At 39.2% G+C, this 24,620-nt stretch overlaps 1 pseudogene; it reads left to right on the top strand.

The window, feature by feature from the left end:
• The window catches only part of LOC132491660 (ferritin light chain-like), a 32,518-nt pseudogene extending 8,770 nt beyond the window's left edge, over nt 1-23,748 (top strand).
• Nucleotides 23,749-24,620: the final 872 nt, after the last annotated feature.

Here is a 24,620-nt window from a genome sequence, read left to right as displayed (position 1 = left end):
TGGGTGGTCTACCATCTTGAGTTAGAATGAAGATGGGGGTACTTGTCTCAAACCTTATATTTTAAGGGCACCGCAGAACGTGGGATTTTAAAGCCTAGGGTGTGTACAGAGAAGTCAGAAGAGAAATGTGCCCACAGAGCCAGGATCTTAAATGTCTCCACCTTCAGTGAAAGAATAAACTATGATTGGCCCAAAAAAAGGAGACACCACAGAAATTGCCCATCTCCCCTGAGTATTTACGGTAATCATAAGTTGGCCTTGACACTGATTTGTGGCCTAAATTTATATCACCTGTTTGGTCTGAAAAGCCCTAAGTCCAGAATTTCTTTTAAAGTGATTCTGGGTTAGTAGTGTTCCAGGAACCAGGAAGAAGAAAAAGCAAATCCTTACTGGAGAAATGTGTGTTCACCCAGTCCTCCAGGTGTTTCCAGGGGAACTTGAAACATCAGCTGACATTTAAAAAGTCAAACCACTAGAGGAAACAAGGCACCATGAGCAAGAATTACCAGAAACAAGTAGCAAAGTCAGATGGGCAAAGCCTGCAGATATTGGAGTTTTTAGGTACAGAATATAAGAATGCATATTAACACTAAAGAAATAAGACAGTATTGAAAGTATGAGCAAATAACAAGAAACTATCAAAATTGTTTAAGCAGATTTGAAAAAAAAAAAGAAAATTTCTAAGAATGAAATGTAAAAATTTAAATTTAAAACAGTTGATGGATTAAATGGCAAATTGCATGTGATGGAAGAATTAATGAACCAGAAAAAGATCTAGAGACAATATGCATAGTGCACATGTTTATAAATGCTAACAATTCTTCCAGAAAAACTTAAAGTGTTTTTTTATAAATTTATTTATTTTATTTTATTTATTTTTGCTGCGTTGGACCTTGTCACTGTGCGTGGGCTTTCTCTAGTTGTGGTGATCAGGGGCCACTCTTTGTTGTGGTGAGCAGGCTTCTCATTGCGTGGCTTCTCTTGTTGCGGAGCACAGGCTCTAAGCACGCGGGCTTCAGTAGTTGTGGTGTGTGGCCTCAGTAGTTGTAGCGCACGGGCTTAGTTGCCCCGTGGCATGTGGGATCTTACCCGACCAGGGCTCGAATCCATGTCCCCTGCATTGGCAGGCGGATTCTTAACCACTGCACCATCAGGGAAGAACCAATAGCTTAAAGTTTCACAAAGAATTGAATAAGAAAATTTCAAAGAGAATTTTTGATGAGAAAATAATTCTATTGATAAATATTTTCTAGAAAAACACACAGGGAAGAATGAGAATAAAATGTTTACAAATAAAATCAGGAACTGGGGCTTCCCTGGTGGTGCAGTGGTTGGGAGTCCGCCTGCCAATGCAGGGGACATGGGTTCGTGCCCCGGTCCGGGAGGATCCCACATGCCGCGGAGTGGCTGGGCCCATAAGCCATGGCCACTGAGCCTGCACATCTGGAGCCTGTGCTCCACGACATGACAGGCCACGGCAGTGGGAGGCCCGCGTAGAGCAAAAGAAAAAAAAAAGGAACTTCTTCTGTATATCAGAATATTTAATAAAAATATATAGAAAAACAGGATACAGTAATTGACAAATTAATGTAATAGAATGGATACTCATTAAATATTTTCTGATGAGGAGGAAAACGTACTATATGTTAAAGAAAGGATTCCAAACCAACCAGATACCATTTAGAAACATTTCTAATACTATCTGGCAGGTAGTATTAGAAAATTGGCCCAGCTCACAGAAGTTATGCCAAATCCTCACCTTACCCTGGTGACAAAAATAAGAGTGAGAAGGGACTTTCTGGGTTGTCTAATATTTAACTATAACATTAAATCTCTTTTCCCCAGTAGCCAATAAAATAAACAACAGAAACAAGAAAAAAATTGAAAATATCTAAAACTCTTCAAGGGCAACCCAACAAAGACAAGGGTCATTGAATGTAATAAATTTCAAAAACTTTTGAAAGGAAAGAAACAGATTCTGGATCAGAGAAGGATTAGTATGACTTGGTTTCTAACCCCCCCACCAACATCCCCAGAATTTATGCTGTCAATAAAATGCTGAGACTTTTCAGCAATCCTCCGATTATGAAGAAAATCAAAATAAAATTATGTATAATGACCATATAAATTATAAGTAGATGACTTTTCCTTGACAATATAAAAGGAAGATTGAAAAAAATTAAACATTAATAGTAGATAATTGGGGGTGTTAAGAATACATATAATTATGTTTTTTGTACATTTTTAGTTTCCAAAGAACAATATCCAATAACATCCAAGAATAATATATTCCAAAAAATAATAAATATTTAAGTGTGGAAAGAACACAAACATGTATTCCACAGAAGAATAGAGGCAACTAATCAATAAACAAATGTTCTCATAAATGTTCAACTTTGCAGCAAAGCAAAATGATGATGTATAACTCAAATCTATCAAAGAAGGAAATTTTAATTTTTTAAATTTTATTGTATATATTTTTTATACAGCAGGTTATTGGTTATCTGTTTTATACATATTAGTGTATATATGTCAATCCCAATCTCCCAGTTCATCTCACCACCACCACCACCACCACCACCCCACCACCCCCGCTTTCTCCCCTTGGTGTCCATATGTTTGTTTTCTATATCTGTGTCTCTATTTCTGCTCTGCAAACTGGTTCATCTGTACCATTTTTCTAGATTCCACATGTATGCGTTAATATACGATATTTGTTTTTCTCTTTCTGGCTTATTTCACTCTGTATGACAGACTCTAGGTCCATCCACGCCTCTACAAATGACCCAATTAAAGAAGCAAATATTTTAGGGCTCCCCTGGTGGCGCAGTGGTTGGGAGTCCGCCTGCCGATGCAGGGGACGCGGGTTCGTGCCCCGGTCCGGGAAGATCCCACATGCCGTGGAGTGGCTAGGCCCGTGAGCCATGGCCGCTAAGCCTGTGCATCCGGATCCTGTGCTCTGCAACGGGAGAGGCTACAGCAGTGAGAGGCCCGTGTACTGCAAAAAGAAAAAAAAAAAAAAGCAAATATTTTTATTTAAAGTTATAATAGTGCTCAAAGTTAGCAAAATGAGGTTAGATTACATTTTCACATTCTGTTGGGATGCATATTGTTACCTCTCTATAGAAAGCTATTTTCCAGTATTTATGTCCCTGCCCTTTGATCCAATAATTCCACCTCTAAGACTCTATCCTAAAATTTTCATCATATTACACATAATAGCAAATATTTAGTAATTATACAAATATCTGTTAGTGAAGTTGCACATTCGTTTTATGGAACGATTAAAAATTATTTTCACTACAATGAGGTAACACCTCACACCAATCAGAATGGCCATCATTAAAAAGTCTATAAATAACAGGCGACCCCGGAGGAAGATGGCGGAAGAGTAAGATGCGGAGATCACCTTCCTCCCCACAGATACATCAGAAATTCATCTACACGTGGAACAACTCCTACAACTCCTACAGAACGCCTACTGAATGCTGACAGAAGACCTCAGACCCCCCAAAAGGCAATAAACTCCCCACATACCTGGGTAGGGCAAAAGAAAAAAGAATAAAGAGAGACAAAAGGATAGGGACGGGACCTGCACCAATGGGAGGGAGCCGTGAAGGAGGAAAGGTTTCCACACACTACAAGCCCCTTCACGGGCGGAGACTGCAGGTGGCGGAGGGGGAAAGCTTCGGAGTAGCGGAGGAGAGCACAGCAACAGGGGTGTGGAGGGCAAAGTGGAGAGATTCTGGCACAGAGGATGGGTGCCCTCAGGCACACACCAGCCCGAGAGGCTTGTCTGCTTGGCCGCTGGGGCAGGTGCGGCTGGGAGCTGAGGCCGGGGAAAGGGTCTGGAGCTGCCGAAGAGGCAAGAGACTTTTTCTTCCCTTTTGTTTCCTGGTGCGCGAGGAGAGGGCATTAAGAGGGCTGCTTGGGGAAGCACCGGAGAAGGGCGCAAGCCGCGGCTAAAGGCGCGGACCCCGGATACGGGCATGGGACGCTGGGGCTGCTGTTGCCGCCGCCACCGTGGGCCTGTGTGTGAGCGCGGGTCACTGTCCGCCCCGCCTTCCGGGGGGCCTGTGCACCCCGCCACTGCCGGGGTCCTGGGACCCGGGGACGGCTTTCCCGGGAAAGCGCACGGAGTGCCTCGGGCTGCTGCAATGTCACGCCGGCCTCTGCCGCCGCAGGCCCGCCCCACACTGCGCGCCCCTCCCTCCCCTCTGCCTGAGTGAGCCAGAGCCCCCGAATCAGCGGCTCCTTTAAACCCGTCCTGTTTGAGCAAAGAACGGACGCTCTCCGGCGACCTACGTGCAGAGGCGGGGCCAGGTCCAAGGCTGAGACCCGGGAGCTGTGAGAGCAGAGAAGAGACAGGGAAATCTCTGCAGCCTCGAAGGCAGCGGATTAAAGCTCCACGGTCCACTTGATGTGCCCTGCGTCTGTGGAGTGCATGAATGGACAGCGAATCATCCCAAATTGAGGAAGTGGACTTTGAGGACAAGATTTAAGACTTTTCCCCCTTTTCCTCTTTTTAAAATGAATTGACCCAAGTTAAGGAGGTGGACTTAGAGAGCAAGACTTTAGACTTCTCGCCCTTTTCCTCTTTTTACAATGAATTATCCCAAATTGAGGAGGTGGACTTGGAGAGCAAGATTTTTGATTTTTCCCCCTGTTCTCTTTTTGTGAATGTGTATGTGTATTCTTCTGTGTAAGATTCTCTCTGTATAGCTTTGCTTCCACCATATGTCCCAGGGTTCTATCTGTCCGTTTTTTTTCAAAAATTACGTTTTAATTTTAATAACGCTACTATATTTCATACTTTATTCTATTTTACTTTACCTGCTCTTTCTTTTTTTCCTAACTTCCCTTCCTCCCTCCTTCCCTCCGCCCCTCCTTTCCTTCTATCTCTCTTTCCTTCCTCCCTCCCTCCCTCCCTTCTTCCTTTCACTCTTTCTTTTTCTTTCCTTCCTCCCTCCCTCCTGTCTTTCTTTCCTTCCTCCCTCCCTCCCACCCTTCTTCCTTTCCCTTTATTTTTCTTTCCCTCCTCCCCCCGTCTTTCTTTCTTTCCTTCCTCCCTCCCTCCCTCCCTTCTTCCATTCACTCTTCCTTTTTCTTTCATTCCTCCCTCCCTCCCTTTCTTTCTTACCATTCTTTCTCCCTCCCTCCCTTTCTTTCTTTTGTCCTTCCTTCCTTTCCTTCTTCCTTTCTTTCTCTCTCTCTTTATTTCTTCTACTAATTCTTTCTTTCTACTTTTTCTCCCTTTTATTCTGAGCCGCGTAGATGAAAGGCACTTGGGGCTGCAGCCAGGAGTCAGTGCTGTGCCTCTAAAGTGGGAGAGCCAACTTCAGGACACGGGTCCACAAGAGACCTCCCAGCTCCACATAATATCAAGCAGCGAAAATCTCCAAGAGATCTCCATCTCAACACCAGCACCCAGCTTCAGTCAACGACCAGCAAGCTACAGTGCTGGTCACCCTATGCCAAGCAACTAGCAAGGCAGGAACACAACCCCACCCATTAGCAGAGAGGCTGCCTAAAAACATAATAAGGCCACAGGCACCCCAAAACACACCACCAGACATGGACCTGTCCACCAGAAAGACAAGATCGAGCCTCAACCACCAGAACACAGGCACTAGTCCCCCCCACCAGGAAGCCTACACAACCTACTGAAACAACCTTAGCCACTGGGGACAGACACCAAAAACAACGGGAACTACGAATCTGCAGCCTGTAAAAAGGAGACCCCAAACACAGTAAGATAAGCAAAATGAGAAGACAGAAAAACACACAGCAGGAGAAGGAGTAAGATAAAAACCTACCCTTTTTATTGGTGTCCTATTCCAGACTGTTCCACTCTGCCCATCCTCATCCTGTAAAATACATTCACACTCTTTTGTGACCCTACTTATTTGCCCATTAAATAATCAATCATAGAACTGTCAGAATTAAATATAGAGTGAAATTAAAATACTGGAGTCACTTGGAGGGTTTAAGCAGCTCCACTAGAAAATACTGGGCATGGATTTAAAGAGGCTGTGCGGGACTTGCTCTTGTCCAAGTTCTTTCTCAAGAAGTATCTGAAATAAGCCTAAATTTGGAGTTAATCACATTGGCCTGCTTTCTCAGGTGGACTGGAATTCACTGCTCTTTCCCCTCAACTCCCTGATGTCAGTGGCACTTTCTAGAGATGAGGTGGACTTCTCTGCCTACTGCAGAAGCTCAGTTCCCCCTGGGCCCACTCCCTGTCTGAATCCCACACTTGAGGCCAGATGCCAACCTTCCCAGAACATTCGTGGTCTCATTTCAGTTTTTGACCTGCTCAGATTGAGTCCCTGTAGACTCTTTCTCAGCTTGAAACCTGATCTTCAACCCCTTTCCCTGACCTCGATGGTTACCTTCCTACTTTAGGCCTCAGGTGCTTTAGCTATAAAATGATATAGTTGCCCTTAATTCTAAAGTCTTCTTCCTAAAGCTCTACAATGTGCTGGCTCCTTGAAAATGTTTCTCTTTGCTGGTTTTAATTTTGTAGAGAATTAAAACCACAGCTACTCTAAAAGACAGTAAGTTACACTGGGTAAGGAAAGTGTGCTTTTGTAGTTAGATTAACAGGGATGGAAGACGACTTAGTATGTTTTAAGATACTCATGATCCATTCTCGTGAGAGTCAGGGGAAGAAGGGGAAGAGAGTTAATAAAATACCGAACCATTGTGACAAATTAAGTTAACCAAGATGTAGCTGATTAGTTACTACTTGAATAAGCCACACATATCCAATTGAAGTTTTCCATTATTTTTCTAAGAAGGGGTCCCAGTGAACTGAGTCCCATGTTCAGGAACTCCACGTCCAATGGCTTAGTCTTTAAAAACTGTTATGTTGCTGGAAGGTGAAATATTGCCCATCAGTCCTAATTGATGTTTAGCTATCATGCACATTTGAAATAAATTTATTACTTTGCCTGATCTCAGTGTAATACAGTCCAAAGGGGCAAAGAGTGCACGAAAATTTATGGAGTCTCCATCTTCTACAATAACGTGTGCAATAAATTACATATTATTTGGCCGTGAAATTCACAAGCCATAGAAACCACACCATTAGCAATGTATACAGTGGTAAACAGCAGGTAATGATAATGATATAAAACAAAATAGACTGTGTATGTTGGCACTGCTGCCAATAAAGCAATCATTAAATACATTCATATGCATCTACGCTAGGTAAGCTCTTTGAGGGCAATTGCTATGAATTCTACATACCTGTCAGGATATTATATATAGCCCAGTTTCTATGGCCCTTATTCAGAGACACTGAGAAACGGTTACTGTGGGTAAATTCAGACCTTTTCTCAATATAGAATTTGGTCAACATGCATTCTGAACAGCAAAATTTCACACTGGTTTCAATTTTCCTACAGTAATTGCCACCTCAACAAATGCAGGATTAAGTATAATGGATTATAAGAAGTTAGAAAGGAAAGATGGAAGAAAAGAAGGAAGGTAGAAAAAAGGTGGGTATGGAGTACTTCAACATTTACATAAAGAGTGGACCTAAAACTAACCTGAGGTTACCCTAAACTATTAGCATATGCTATAGAAACTTAAATGAAAAAAAAAAACAGCAAGGGAAACTCAAAGATGCTTTGTTTTTTTCACTCTATTGCATATACACGTCCAACTTAAACAATCCATATGCTCATGTCCAATAAGAGAGCATTGTTTTGCAAGGCTATTTGGGTTCTATCAGCATGTAAAGGTCGGACAACTCAACTTTAGCAGAGCTAGCCTTCAGGTGAATAACTGCTTCTTTCAGGTTGTGAGCATCTGAATTTTCCGGAAATATTTCCAAAAAAAATGAAAACTAAAAGAGTCCTAGGACAGCGTCCTTTAGAAGTTTTATAGTATCAAAGTTTTTGTAGGAAGAGTATCTTTGTCGATTATCAACATGATGATTCCAAGCAGGTCAATTTATGCTGAGAATATTATATAACAGAACCCACTTCACCTCCATTATACTGACAATGGTCTTCCTTACTTCAACCTTGTGCTTCTTAGTAAAGTTGAAAATACTAAGCCAAGAACAGACAGTGACAATGCCAGAGACTCAGATGTACCTATAGGTGCCTTCAGACAACATCGCCACCCAGGCTAAAGTCCTGGTTTAAAACATCCCAACATGAATGACTCTCAAAAACCATATGCTGAGCAAGTGAAGCCAGATCAAAAGGGCACCTACTGTATTATTCAACTTACACGAAATTCTAAACTGGGCAAAATTCATCTCTAATGATAAAAAACAGATCTGTGGTTGCCTTGGGTTGGGAGATGGGGATACTTTTGCAAAAGCCTAGGAGGAAAATTTCTAGGGTTTTAGAATTGTTATCGATCTTTATGGGGGTGGTAGTTATACAAATTAATTATACATTAATTAAAAGTCACTGAATCGTTGACTAAAAATGTCTGCATTTTATTGTATGTAAATGATACCTTAATAAGGTTGATTACAAAATGAACCAAAACCAAAACAAAGCAGAAGAAAAACCTCTCAAGACCTCAAAGGAAATACACTGTTTTCTTCCAGGGTACCAGATTGGAGATGAGGCATTGGTCTGTTCGACCTCAGATTATCCCTAGGATTATCTAGTCTATTTTAAAGCACTAGAGTCCCGTATCAGAAAAACTCACCCCATGTTTTATTACTTTGATTTCTTCTCTGCCTCTTCTCCCAACATGGTGAAGTCATTTACGGAAGAAAAACCAGCTTTTTCCAACTTTGCATCATCACATATTCTTTCCAAAGCTATTATTTATGGAATAAAATTTGGCTACACTTTGTAAAAAATCTAGCTTTTTGAGCCTTACAAATCTTAACAGTTAACCTATTGCCACCATTGTAATTTGGAAAAAAAATATTTTGAAAATGAATAGCTGAGATTTGACATTTTTGTTTTTTGTGATTTTCTCTTCCCCTAAGTGACAAGTGAGTAGGAATGAGAAACACATACATAAAGAAAAAAAATTATCTTGCTGCCTTTGCATGGTTATAATTTATAGGAGGCCCTTTTCAACAATAATCTATTATCAGAATCAATAAAATATAATCTCCATGAAGCCCAGGCCAGGATATTTGTCTCTTTTTCAGCAGATTGCAATACAAACCACATTCATGAATTTGCTTCTTGATGATCTTTGTAATACTGTAACAGCTGACCATTTCCTCATGCCTCTTCACCTTAACTTAAACCTGGTTTTTCACTAATGACCTCACATTTCCTTCTCTATCACTTGGTTGTCGGCCTCTTTTCCAACTCCAACTCCAACTCACATTTCACTCTGGAACCAAAGGAAGACTTCCACCTTCCTGCTTTTTAGTGATACCTCAAGGTCATTACCATATTGTGATCACCCTGAAGAATAGCCAGACAATTGCTATTGCCAAGCCATCTGACAGTTTGTAGCTCTAAAAATTAACTAAGGACCACATTTGTCCAAAATATCCTAGTTTAAGATTTTGGTAATACAGCAACAGTAATTCCGAAGTCGTTTATGACAATCAGTGTGGGAAGCACCCTCCTTCAGGAAGATCCTTTGCCATACAATACTCTTTCCCTGTCAGGTAATAAGGAAGCACGGCCGTGGAAAGTAACCTCCCGTGGAAAGAAATACTTGGCTTCGAGATGGCTTGAAGTTCATACATTTTTCTTGAATTAGATTCCCCATTAATTACTTTATCCACAAAGAGGTAATTATCAGAATTCTGTAAGCAATTAAGGAGATGCTACTGCACATTCTTTCAGCTTGTTGACCTTTCTCACTTTATTTCATGTGGCTATCTGAAACATCAGTGATTTACATGTCTTTCTTTTTTTTAGCAGATTTCTGTGTGTGTGTGTCCCCATGATGAAAACATCATTAAAATAAGATATCATGAATAGACTCTTAAGAAGTAGAGTCTACTTAAAGTCCCGGAAAATGTGAAAGCACTAACATTCATGGACAACTCTACATTCTGAAAGTTACTCCAAATTTTATTGATCTCTATTTTGTCTAGGAGTTTTTCAGATTTTCTACCATGATCATTTGTTAGTTTTATAATTACATAATAAAGGCATTACATCATACAATCTTTTGTAATCCATTGTCATTTTAAAACTATTTGTTTCCTTGTCCTCAGCAGATATGTCATAGATTATTAGTACACAAGCAAAGACTTTCAACATAACAGTACTTTATAGTGAGAAGAACTATACTGAGCTATCTCTATCCTAAGACAATGCACTATGAAAGCACTAGGAATTCTTAAGCACTAGGAATACAGACACGATCAAGGGGCAAATTCCTTGCCTTCGAGTATACATAATCATTATAGCAAATGCTTAAATAGCACTTAGCATATAACTCACCACAGCAGTCTTATTATACTCCTTTTTAATAGGTGAGCAGAGGAAGCCACAGGGATGTCATAGGGTAAAGCCAGAATTTGAACCTAGGTAGACTATAGTACACTCTCCACTGCTTTAACTACTACGTTAAAATATGTATATATAAAAGTTATATATATATATATATATATATATATATATATATATATATATAACTCCAAGTATTTGAAAGTTACAAAACACTTATCTACCAAAACTCAAAAAGGAGCACACAAACTTGCATAGAAAATAAACATGTAAAAGTTCATGAATAAACCACAATATAACCTGCTCCACAGAATATACTGACTGCAGTGTCCTGGGCCTCTCCCATCCTTAGGTAGCTGGAAATTACAACAAAATAATACTTTTCATCTTTGGAAGCCATAACATCTCTCATACCAACCAACCAATTACTTCCTTAGAGAGAATAGGAAATTAACCTGAATATCATATATATATATATATGAGAGAAGTAATGTTATCTCTATTTTATAGATGAGAAAACTGAGGCAAAAACAGATAACATGCTCAAGAGTACTCAACAAGTAAATTTGAGAGTCAAGATTTGAACCCAAGTTCTCAAGTTTTAGATCCCTTACTCATAGTCACTAAGCTATATCCTGAGGAAGGGGATGAAAGCTGAAGCCATTACCTCATGCTCAAGAAGTTAGACAGAAACTTAGCAGGTATGGTTGAAAGAAGACAGGACTTGGAGTCGTAAGTCCAGAGCCTGAGTGATGAAATGAATTCTCCTCTCATCTAGATCTAGGTTTGTGTTTAGAAAATGAAGAAGAGCACTGCACATTTTGACTGTTGATTTCTGGACTTAATGATGACCAGAGAATGGAAGTTTACCAGGGAGCTATTTTGCAATGACATAAATTATTGATTCAAAATCAAACCTTTAGTATAAATTACTGATTCAAAATCAAATCTTTATCATGTCTCCCTTGCATCAGAAGTCTTTCCCACTCTTCATTTCTTTTTAAACCTTTTCCTGTCTACTCTTGGCCAAAGCTTGAAGCCTGATTTAACATTTGGAAATAAAATAATGAAATAGTCATAACACAACAATTCCAATGCCTACTGAAACAGAAGCTCTAAATAATTTTTCAGATAATTTAGGAAATTAAAAATATTTACATCATAGATGCAAAGACAGAAGTTACTTGTGTAATAAAATAAATGGTGAGACAAAAGGTTTCTGGTCAAGTAGATTTGTTTAAATAGGAACACTAATCTGAGTTCTACCCCTGTGCTAAAACCCAGTGACAGGTTGCATACAGCTTCTAAAGGGATAGTTCAGTGCATTGGGTCAAATTCATGAACTAAAATGTGGTATTATTAGTAGTACTAGAAGACAGAGTGTGACTGTCTTCTTTGGGACATAGATGAAGACCCCAAGATAGACAATATCAAGGACAAGTTATGTAGAATAAGATATTATCTCAGTCCTTGGGACATGTCATCCAGGATAGAACAAGAAGTAGATTTATTATCAAGTACATGAAGCCAGAGACAGTAAGCAATGAGTGGTAGTTGGTTAAAATAGACAGGTTTTAGAAGTAGAGGCATGGATGTAGAAAACAAACTTAGGGTTACCAGGGGATTGTGGAGGGGAGGTTAAAATGGGAGATTGGGACTGAAATATACACACTACTCTACATAAAATAGATAACTAATAAGAACCTGCTCTTCTTATTAGCACAGGGAACTCCACTCAATACTCTGTAATGGGCTATTTGGAAACGACTCTAAAAAAAAATACAAGTGGGGCTTCCCTGGTGGCACAGTGGTTGAGAGTCTGCCTGCCAATGCAGGGGACACGGGTTTGTGCCCCAGTCCGGGAAGATCTCACATGCCGCGGAGCGGCTGGGCCCGTGAGCCATGGCCACTGAGCCTGCGCGTCCGGAGCCTGTGCTCCACAACAGGAGAGGCCACAACAGTGAGAGGCCCGCGTGCTGCAAAAAAAAAAAAAAAAAAAAAAGTGGGTATATATATATGTATAACTGTTTCACTTTTCTGTACACCTGAAACTAACACAACACTGTAAATCAACTATACTCCAATAAAATTGTTTTCAAAAATAGGTTTTAAGAACCATAGTCAGGGAGCAGTGTGGATTGGAAAGACCTGACAAGAAATATTTCTGCATCCTCAGGCAGTGCTCCCCAAGCTGGCTATTGCAAGGGTGAGCATTTAAGAGATCTTTGACATAAGGAGGATATGAGATTAACAATCTATCCCAATGTGCATGAATTATTCTCCTCGGGGCTATCAGAAATCAGATGGCATCCTAGAGCAAGGGTCAGCAGATCTTTTCTGTAAAGGGTCAGATAGTAAATATTTTGGATTTTGTGTACCATACGTATCCGTTGCAATTTCCTATCTGCTGCTGTAGCACAGAAACAGCCATGCACAATACCTTAATGAATGAGTGTGGCTGTGTTCAAGCAAAACGTTATGCACAAAACTAGGAGTCAAGCGAGATCTGATCAGTGGGCCAGAGTTTGCGGATCCCAGTTCTGGGTCAGTGTTCACAGCTGAATGAGTCATGAGGCCTTAAGTTCCAGTTCTCATTGTACTACTTTCTACCTGGGTGAACTTGGGTTCATCCTTTTATTTATATGGGCCACTATGTTAGTCAAGTTTCTCCAGAAAAACAGAACCAACAGCAGGTGTATACAATGTGCCCATATATATTGATAGATATAGATCTAGATATCAATATTGATACCTAGATCTATATCCATATCTATATAAAGATAGAGAAAGAGAGAGAGAGATTTTAAACAATTGGTTCACACAATAATAGAGGCTTGGTAAATTCATAATCTGCAGGTTAGGCTGTCTAGAGACTCTAGGAAGAGTTGCAGTGCAATTTCTGTAAGTCTTCTGGCAGAATTCCTTTTTGCCACAGGGAAGTCAGTCTTTGTTTTATTAGAACTTTAACTGGTTGGATGAGGCCCACCCATATTATGGAGGATAATCTGCTTTACTCAAAGTCCACCACCAATTTAAATATGAATTTCATCCAAAAACACCATCACAGGGACTACCCTGGTGGCACAGTGATTAAGGATCTGCCTGCAAATGTAGGGGACACGGGTTTGAGCCCTGGTCTGGGAAGATCCCACATGCCGTGGACCAACTAAGCCCATGCACCACAGCTACTGAGCCCGTGCACCTAGAGCCCATGCTCTGCAACAAGAGAAGGCACCGCAATGAGAAGACTGTGCACCACAACGAAGAGTAGCCCTCGCTTGCTGCAAATAGAGAAAGCCCATGGGCAGCAACGAAGACTCAACACAGCCAAAAATATAAACAAACAAACAAACAAATAAATAATTTATAAAACACAAAAACGCCATCACAGAAATATCCAGAATAATATTTGACCAAATAACTGGGCATGGTGGCCCAGACAAATTGACATGGAAAATTTACCACCTAAGCCATAGTTTTGTCATCTTTTACTGAGAAATTTGACTTATCTGAACTATTTTCATACCTAGAAGATACCTTCTACAGGTAACATGATTTGACGCCCAAAGCCATAAGCTAGACATTTCATTCCAGGTCCCTCCTCAAATATCCATGATAGGTAGAAATTTGACATCAGTAGTTCTTGAAATCTCCCCAGTGAATATAATATGCAACCAGGGCTGAGAATCTGGAGATGTAGAGAGAACTTAAATTGAACTTTAGTTAAACAGTAAAACAAACTCTGACTCTACTGGCTGGAGCTAGACAAGGGATATGCATTTAGTGGGATGAGAAGATAAAGAACACTAGGGAGTAAATCAAATGCTTTACACCTGTGCTTAGCTAATTGTTACTCAGATAATTCAGACAATCTTACAGCATCTGAACCCTGAAATTCCTTAGTTCTGTTTAAAAAAAAGTAACTCTTCAAGTAACTGAACTCTGAGAATCATGTAAATCATAAAGAAAAAGAAGAAATCTTATTTTTTGAATTAGTTGATTTCATATATACTGTTTCACTTTCATGATATTAACTAATTATCTTTCTTTCCATTTTATGTTTGAGGAAAGTAAGGCTTTAAAAATCTCAGTCATTTTCTCAAGGTCACTTGTTAAGGGTGTGGTAGGCAGCATAATGGCTCCTAAAAATGCCCTCACCCTAATCCCTGGAACCTATTAATATGTTACCTTACATGGTGAAGAGGACTTTGCAGATATGACTGAAGTTATAGACCTTGAGATAGAAAGATTATGCTGGATTACCTCATGGAACAAATCTAATTGCATGAGTCCTTAAAAGCAGAAAACCATTCCCAACTGTAGAAAGAGAAAGATAGAGATGACTTAATAGAAGCAGAATCACAGCAATGCAACATTTTGGGTTTTGTAGGTGGAGAAAGGGGACTCTGAGTCAAAGACTATAAGTGACCGCTGGCAGCAGATAAAGTCCAGGGAACAGAAACACCCCTAAGAGCCTCCAGAAAACAATGTAGCTCTGCCAACACTTTTTTTTTCTTTTTTAACCATCTATATTGGAGTATAATAGCTTTACAATGGTGTGTTAGTTTCTGCTTCATAACAAAGTCAATCAGCTATACATATACATATATCTCCACATCCTCTCCCTCTTGCGTCTCCCTACCACCCTCCCTTCCCTATCCCACCCCTCTAGGTGGACACAAAGCATAGAGCTGATCTCCCTGTGCTTTGTGGCTGCTTCCCACTAGCTATCTATTTTACATTTGGTAGTGTATATATGTCCATGCCACTCTCTCATTTCATCCCAGATAACCCTTCCCCCTCCTTGTGTCCTCAAGTCCACTCTCTATGGCTGCATCTTTATTCCTGCCGTGCCCCTAGGTTCTGCATAACCATTTTTCCTTTTTTTTATATTCCATATATATGTGTTAGCATATGGTATTTGTTTTTCCCTTTCTGACTTACTTCACTCTGTATGACAGTCTCTAGGTCAATCCACCTCACTACAAAAAACTCAATTTCATTTCTTTTTATGGCTGAGTAATATTCCATTGTATATATGGCCACATTTTTTTTTTGTGGTAAGTGGGCTTCTCACTGTTGCGGCCTCTCCCGTTGTGGAGCACAGGCTCCGGACGTGCCGGCTCAGCAGCCGTGGATTATGGGCTCAGCCACTCCGCAGCATGTGGTATCTTCCTGGAGCGGGGCATGACCCATGTCCCCTGCATCAGCAGGTGGACTCCCAACCACTGCGTCACCAGGGAATCCCTGTGCCACATCTTTATCCATTCATCTGTTGATCCTGCCAACACTTTTACTTTACTCAATTGAGACCAATGTCAGACTTGTAATAAATTTACCTTGTTTTGAGTCACTAAGTTTTTGGTAATTTGTATGAAAGCAATAAAAAACAAATACAGAGGTTCTACAAGAGCCAGGCTATATATTTATACTTAAGTATTTCTGAAATGAATTTAACATGGTGATTGACGGCAACAGCAGCAGCTTCCATGGGATCCCATCACACACCTGAGGAAAAGCAGCCTAATACAAAGCAGTGACAGCAGCAGGTCATTGGCCCACATTTGGAGTAGAGGGGGACTTGTTCTACTGTAGCAGCAGCATAGCCTGAATGGGAACCCATCCTCCTGTGGCACTAGTCCCATCAACATTAGTGTAACCGGCTAGCATCTGCTGAGCCAACAGGCCCCACATATACAAACCCTCCAACTCAGCAGCATTAAGTGAGCCAGTCTCAGGGTTTCCTGAAACTCATATCCAATGGCACTGGAAAGACCAGATATCACCTACAGTTATGAAAACATAAAAAAAAACAAAAACAGAACACTGGGAACTTCAGAAAGAAAAGGGGAACAATGGAATGGGTGAAAACAAATGGGGTAAATAAAAGAGACTATCATTAGTCTCATGAGTTTCTTAAATACTATATGATGGTCAAAGCAAAAATTATGACACCATCTGATATGGTTCTCAATGTAGAGAAAGGAAATACTACAGGAAATCATACTTTAAAACTGGGGAATATTAAGAGACCTAAATGGAAGTAAAATTTTGAAACTTCACTTGAAGTAATAAAACACTGGTTCCAGTAGACTATGATAAGTTACATACATATGCTGTAATGCCAAAAGCAACCACTAAGAAAACTATACACACAGTATACACAAATGATTATAAATAAATACATTTAAATGGGCTTATTAAAAAATGTTTAAGTAACCCACAAGAAGGCAAAATAAGAGAAGCACAAGATTGAGAAACTAAGGTAAAAGACAAAACAAGAAATAAAATGGTAGACCTAATCCTTAACATAGCAATAATTACATTAACTGTAAATGATCTAAGTAACCAAGTCAAAGACAGAGATTGAAAGAGTAGATTAAAAAATCACAAGCATGATCCAAGTATATACTGTCTATAAGAAGCTTACTTTAAACACCATGATATAGGTAGTTCAGAGTAAAAGGATGAAAATGATATATCATGTGAACATTAATCAGAAAAAGCAGGAATGGATAAATTAATATCAGATAAAGTAGATTTCAGAGCAAAGGAAATTATTAGGGGCAAACAGGGTCATTACATAAAGATAACAGGAATAATCCACCTAGATGACCTAGTGATACTAAATGTGTGTGCACCAAACAACAGAACTTCAAAATACATGAAGCAAACACTGAAAAAGGTAGTAAAAGAAGAAAATTTTAAATCCACAATTATTATTTGAGACTTCAACACAACAATTTATAGTACTACCAGACAGAAAAATCAGCAAGGATATGGAAGAACTAAAAACATCATCAATCAACAGGACATAACTGACATTTAAAGAACACACTCAATAAGAGCAGAATACATATTCAAGTGTCTGTGGAACATTCACTCATATACCATATACTGGGTGATAAAAAAACATTAGCAGATTTAAAAGAATTAAAATCATGGAGAGTATGTTCTCTAGCCATAATGGAATCAGACTAGAAATCAATAACAGAAAGACAACAGGAGAATCTTCAATCACATGAAAACTAAAGATCACAATTCCAAATAACTCATGGGTAAAAAAGACAGCATCAAGGAAAAAATTTTTAATGCATAGAATAAAAGAAAATGGAGATATAACAGATCAAAGTTTGTGGAATGAAGTGAAAGTAATGCTAAAAGGGAAGTTTATAGAACTAAATTGGGAAATAAAATATTTCAAAGCAATAATCTAATTTTCTATATTACAATAGTAAAAAAGGAAGAGGAAAAAACACTAAACAAGCAGAAAGAAGGAAATAATAAAGATGAAACAGAAATCCATGAAACTGAAAACAGGAAAATCGGGGGGAAAATCAATGAAACAAAAGGCTGGTTCTTGGAAATAAACGATTTAATCAATAAAGATCTAGCAAGACTGATAAAAATAAAAACAGAGATGGCACAAATCACAGATATCAGATATGCAACCAGGGATACCATGACATATCCTGCAGGTTAATAAGGGACAAGTTATTATGAACAAGTCTATACTATAAATTCAAAAATGTAGATGAAATGGGCCAATTCTTCTATACCCAAAACTACCAAAACTCAGCCAAGATGAAATAGATAATCTCAATTTTCCTGTAACCATTAGAAACACTGATTTTTCATATAAAAACTCCCAAAAGAAATATTCAGGCTTAGATGTTTCACTTTTACCCAAGACTTAAAGAATTAAAACCAATTTTACATGATTTGATAAGAAATAGAAGTAGAGGGAACAGTTCCTAATTAATTTTATGAAGCCAGTATTACCTTGATACCAAAACCAGACAGGAATAGTATAAAAAAAAGAAGACTATAGACCAATATGTTTTATGAAATTGCCTGTAAAAATCTTCAGCCAGATATTAGCAAATTAAATCCAGAAATATATAAAAAGAATAATATATCATGACCAAGTGGTATTTATTCCAGTTATGCAAAGTTGGTTAAATATTTGAAAATCAAACACTGTAATCTACCATATCCAATAGATTAAGGGGGAAAAGTCATGTGATCCTATCCATTAATGCAGAGAAAGCATTTGACAAAATCCAATCCCATTCATGATTTGGCACATATATACAATGACATATTACTCAGCCATAAAAAGAAACAAAATTGAGCTATTTGTAATGAGGTGGATAGACCTAGAGTCTGTCATACAGAGTGAAGTAAGTCAGAAAGAGAAAGACAAATACCGTATGCTAACACATATATATGGAATCTAAGAAAAAATATGTCATGAAGAACCTAGGGGTAAAACAGGAATAAAGACACAGACCTACTTGAGAATGGACTTGAGAATATGGGGAGGGGAAAGGGTAAGCTGTGACAAAGCGAGAGAGAGGCATGGACATATATACACTACCAAACGTAAGGTAGATAGCTAGTGGGAAGCAGCCGCATAGCACAGGGAGATCAGCTCGGTGCTTTGTGACTGCCTGGAGGGGTGGGATAGGGAGGGTGTGAGGGAGGGAGATGCAAGAGGGAAGAGATATGGGAACATATGTATATGTATAACTGATTCACTTTGTTATAAAACAGAAACTAACACACCATTGTGAAGCAATTATACTCCAATAAAGTTGTAAAAATCTAATAATAAAATTAAAAAATTTTTAAAAAGAAGAAAAAAAACCCCAAGCAAACTAGGAATAGAAAAGGAACATACTGAAACTCATCAAGAGGATCTTGATGAAACAAACTATACTGACATTATATTTAACTGTGAAAGACTGAATGCTTTCTCTGTAAGATCAGAAACAAGACACTGATATCTGCCCTCACCACTTTTATTAAATATATTAATGGAGGTTCTAGTAAGAAAATAAAGCAAAAATAAATAAATACATAAATTTAAAAGTTAAATTTTTAAAACATTTATTTAAAAGATAAAAGGACTATTCCTACTACGTTGAATAGGAAGGAATATATCCTACTGAATGTTGAATACTAATATATACTATTATATTAAATAAGGAAAAGTAAAACGGTATCTGAAGAGGAGATGAAAATCTAAATGGAGAAAATACCAAGGAATCCACAAAAAGCTTGAGAAATAATATTAGTTTGTAAATGTTTTAGAGTACAAATCAACACAGTTTTATCAAATTATATATTAATAACAAATGTGTAGAAGCTTAAATAAAAATATGTGATGCCATTTACAACTGACCTAAATAAATACTTAAATATAAGCCCAATAAGACATTTATAGGTCCTCTATACTGAAAATTACAAAATGCTGATGAAGAAAAATTTAAAAGTCCCAAACAAATAGTGAGACATACCTTGTTCGTGGATTAGAAAACACAACATAATAAAGATGTCAATTCTCCCCAAGTTAAGAGGCTTAACAGAGTTACTCTTAAAATGCCCTCAAGGTTTTTGTGGATATAGACAAGCTTATTCTAAGATTTATATGGTAAGAAGAGGCTGAAGAATAGCTAAAACGATTTGTAAAGGAAGATTAAAATGGGAGGAATTCATCTACCCAATTTCAAGATTTTGCAGTAATGATGGAGGTTAGATACACGGATCAATGGAATGGAACCCAGAAATAGACTGACATAAATACATTTAACTTGTTTTTGACAGCAGTGTGAAAGCTATCAAGGAAGAACAGACTTTTCAAAAAATGGTACTGAAACAGTTGGACATCCCTCCACAAAAACAAACAAACAAAAAATGAACCTTAACCTAAACCTCCACACCTTACACAAAAAATTAAATCAAAGTGGATCATAATCTTAAACGTAAAAGCAGGACATTTTTAGAAAAAAAAATAGGAGAAAATCTTTGGCATCTAGAACTACGTGAATAATTCTTAGACTTGACACCAAAAGTATGATCAATAAAAGCAAAAATTGATAAATTGGATCTCATCAAAATGAGTTAAAAATGCTTCATAGAAGATCATTTTAAGTGGATGAAAACTCAAATTACACAGTGGGAAAACATATTTGACAATCCCACATGAGACAAATGACTTGTATCTATAATATACAAAGAACTCTCCAAACAACTTAAAAAAACCCAACTAGAAAATAGGCAGAAGACAGGAACAGACATTTCATGGAAGAGAATATACACATGGCAAAGAAGCACATGAAAAGATGCTCAACATCATTAGCCATTAGGGAAATGCAAACTAAGACCATAATGAGATATCAGAGAATAACTAAAATTAAAGTATAGTGACAACATCAAATGCTGGTGAGTACATAGAAAAATGATATCACATCACTGGCGGGAAAATAAAATGGTTTAGCCACTCTGAGAAACAGCTTGACCGTCTCTTTTAATTCTAAAAGTAAATTCACCCTACAACACAGTAATTGTACTCTTGAGCATTTATCCAAAAGAAACAAAAACTAATTAAGTTCCCACAGAAACTTACACATAAATGTTCATAGCAGTTTTATTTATAACAGCCCAAAACTGGCCACTACCAAAATGTCTTTCAATGGATGAATGTTGAAACAAATTGTGATAAAATCTTATGATAGAATACTACCGAGCAACAAAAAGGAACAAATTATTAATATATGCAAAAATTGAAATGAACTTCAAGGGAATGATGCCGAGGGAAAAATTTTAAAAAGCCAATCTCCGAAGATTAAGTAATTCATGATGATATTTACATATTATTCTTAAAATAACAAAACTGTGGAGATGGAGAACAGATTAGAAGTTGCCAAGGGTTAGAGATGGGGGTAGAAAGTACAGCGGGGGATCTTTGTGAGGCTTTTGTGGTCCCAGTACAAATAATACAGCAATCTTGGTTTTAACCCCGAAAGATGTTTAAAAGCAATTCCTAATAAGAGGTGTCCAGATATTTAGCAATGGCAGCAGATTAGAGGTATAGCTACCCAACATGACAGCTTCAAAACAGATGGTACTAATTCAATGCATATGTTAATTTTAAAAAGGCCAATCACAATACTTAAATGGTATATATCTGAACGATATTATTCTAAGGATCCAGCTATACCAGATGGACTAGCAGGATCTTCTGTACATTCAATCTTATTTAAGACAGTAAATCTTATAATAAGACAGTTAAAAAAAGAAAAAGAAAAAAAAACCAACTACAGTTGGATATTCTCATAGGAAGATGAGGTGAAAATATGTAGCAGCGGTTCAAAAGCTTAAGCAGTAGCACCTAAATTTGGCTGCACATTAGAAACATCTGAAGCACTTTTTAAAAACCCTCACACCAACAGTTGGTCATCCTAAACCAATAAAATCATTTTAAATCTCCTCAGACGATGCCATTGTCTAGCCAGAAGTGAGAACCAGTGGACTAAGCAGAAGGGGATGTTTCTACAAAGATTTCTTAACAATAAGTTCTTTCACCCAATCAGATTTACCTTCCTGCAAAGGGGTAAAGAAGGCTAGATGTTGTCCATACTTGCTTAGCTTTAATTAGCACTTGTGACTTGCCCAAAACCTAGATCATGTTTCCCCTAAATTTCATGTTATTTCCTAAGTTTTTCAAATCCAGGGCTAAGGGGTTTGCCAGGATGAGATTTTAAGTGCTCACACAGGGGAAGTCCCTGGCAAACCAGGACAGAGGTCACTCTACATTGAAACGTAAAGCATCCTAAATAACCCTGCCACTGCCCCCAGACACTAGTCTGTGCCAACCAGTGGAGAAAAGGCATTCTCCATTACTACCACGGCAAATGCTGCTGTACTTGCCTTGGTTACTCCCTATCTTTTCCAGGCATCTCTCCCCTTCACCTGCTGGTGGGTGCTTTGGCAGCTGACAGTGCAGATATTTTCAAACTTTAAGGTGAATAAAAATCATCTGGAGGGCCAGTTATAACAGAGATCACTGAGCCCCACTAGAGTTGCTGATTCCATAGGGCTGGGACAGGACCCTAAAACTTGAATATCTGACACATTATCAGGGGACGCTGGTAAAGCTGGTCAGGTTGTTACCGAATGCACGTTCGTGTCTGAAGCACAGTGAGGCCAAACAAACCGAAAGGTTGGAGTCTGGAGCAGAGAAAGGTTTATTGCAGGATCGAGCAAGGAGAGGGGTGGCCCGTGTTCCAAAAACCCTGAAATCTCCAAAGGATTTCAGCAAAGCATTTTTAAAGGCCATGTGAGGGAGGGACGTCCCAGGGAATGTGATCAGCTCATGCACAATCATCTGACTGGCTGATGTTGAGGCCACAGGGCAGGTAACATTATCCATCCTTAGGTGCCAGAAGGTGTGGGGGCTGTGTGCTCATGATCATCAAAGAGTTAATTTCTTCCATTGGGTGGTGGTTTTTAGCATCTGAAAACTCAAGAAATATGCCTGAGATACTATTATCTGAGTACTTCAGAGAGGAACTACAGCAGAGGCTATGGGGGATGGGTCTGTCCTAGGAAGGCCCCATAGGTTACTGCTTGGTTACAAGGTGACCATACTTTGAGAACCACTGCTCTAGTGGCTTGGAATGTTAAAGTAATGGAAGAATCCCTTCCCCGATCAAGATTCTAGTATCACCAACTATTTTGGTGGGGGGAAGGGTAAGTTTTGTCCTTGCTTGGACTTCTTGTTCATTTATATCAAAGCCTATTTGAGGCAGTGCACTCGGAAGTCCTGCAGATCTGTCTTTTGCTTCAACAGTGTTTGGAATGAACAGACCCAGGGACGCTCCTTGCTCCAGCCCCCGACCACCCTCCAACATTTCTTCCTGTCGCAACCTTTGGAATCAGCCACTCAGCTATCCTCAGCCTCCAGGACAGGCCAACACCGTTTTTGGAGCTTAGCTCCTTATCACTGATCAACCACGAGTTCCCAGGTTCGTCAGAATTATTCCATCGAGGTGGAGGCCGCCATCCACCGCCTGTTCAACATGCATCTGTGGACTCTTACCTCTCTCTAAGCTTCTATTTCGACAGCAACAGTGGGACTCTGGACAATGGGGGCCACATTTTTTGCCAACTGGCTGAAGAGAAGTGTGAGGGCGCCCAGCGACTCTTGAAAATGCAAAACAAGTGCTGCGGCCGCGCCCTCTTCCAGGATGCGCGGAAGCCTTCTCAAGATGAGTGGGGTAAAACCCAGGACACTGTGCAAGCCGCCATTCTTAGGGAGAAGAACCTGAACCAGGCACTATCGGATCTGCGCGCCCTGCGTCCTGCCCACGCAGACTCCCACCTCTGTGACTTCCTGGAGAGCCGCTTCCTGGAGGAGCAGCTGAAACTCATCAAGAAGATGGGCAACCACCTGACCAACCTCCGCAGGCTGGCTGGTCCGCAGGCTGTGCTGGGCGAGTATCTTTTCGAAAGGCTCACGCTCGAGCACAAACAGGAGTCTCTGAAGTCCAGCGGCCTCTGAGGAACCCCTCTGGCGTCAGAGCTTCTGCCTGAAGCCCAGCTTTGCAGCCACTAGGCAGCTTTGTAACCGCTCTGGAGCCCTCTCCCAAGCCTTGGACCAAATGGAAACAATAATGCTTTTTGCAGAAGGAAAAAAAAAGCCTATTTGAAACACAAACAGAATAAAGAGAAAAAAAGAAATATATATATATATATATATATATATATATATATATATATATATATATATATATATATATATATATTCATGTTCTTTTAACATATGAATTGCCCCACTTTATCTGTGTGAAATACGTTTGTTCCCGTTATTGGGCTGGTTCTCAAGCTTTGCTGCTCGTATGAATTACCTAAAGAGCTTTTTTTTTTTTTTAGTATTAAATATTTTTTTAAATTAGTTTCTGCTTTATAACAAACTGAATCAGTTATACATATACATCTATTCCCATATCCCTTCCCCTAAAGAGCTTTTAAGAGAAACTTTGGTGTCTGGGTCCCAGACCCAGAGATTTTGATTCAGTAGGTCTAGGGAGGAGCCTGGGCATGGGGAGGTCTCAGAGTTCCCCAGGTGATTCTAATATGCAGCAACTTTGTGAACCACCTCTTGGCTTCAATCCAGCTAGTGATCAGATATTAAATCTAAGACAAATGGGCTAGTAGTGCGTGAGCTCTGCTGCTAGGTGTGTTCCATTTTCTTCCTCCTGGAAGATTCGTGCCAGGGAAAATGATTGGTAGTTGTGTTACTTCTCTGAAATGGATAGAAATTTCCAATTAGCATGAACAGGGGAGGGTGAATGGGTGAATGCAATAAGGTGTATCATTTATGTATTTCCCTATGTGTATGGCTAGAAGCTTTTGCAACTGACGTCTGCCCTA

The sequence above is a fragment of the Mesoplodon densirostris genome, chromosome 6 (genome assembly GCF_025265405.1).
Source record: "Mesoplodon densirostris isolate mMesDen1 chromosome 6, mMesDen1 primary haplotype, whole genome shotgun sequence".
NCBI lineage: Eukaryota > Metazoa > Chordata > Mammalia > Artiodactyla > Ziphiidae > Mesoplodon > Mesoplodon densirostris.
Note: the sequence above shows the minus strand (reverse complement) of the source record. Positions and strands in the feature narration are given on the sequence as shown.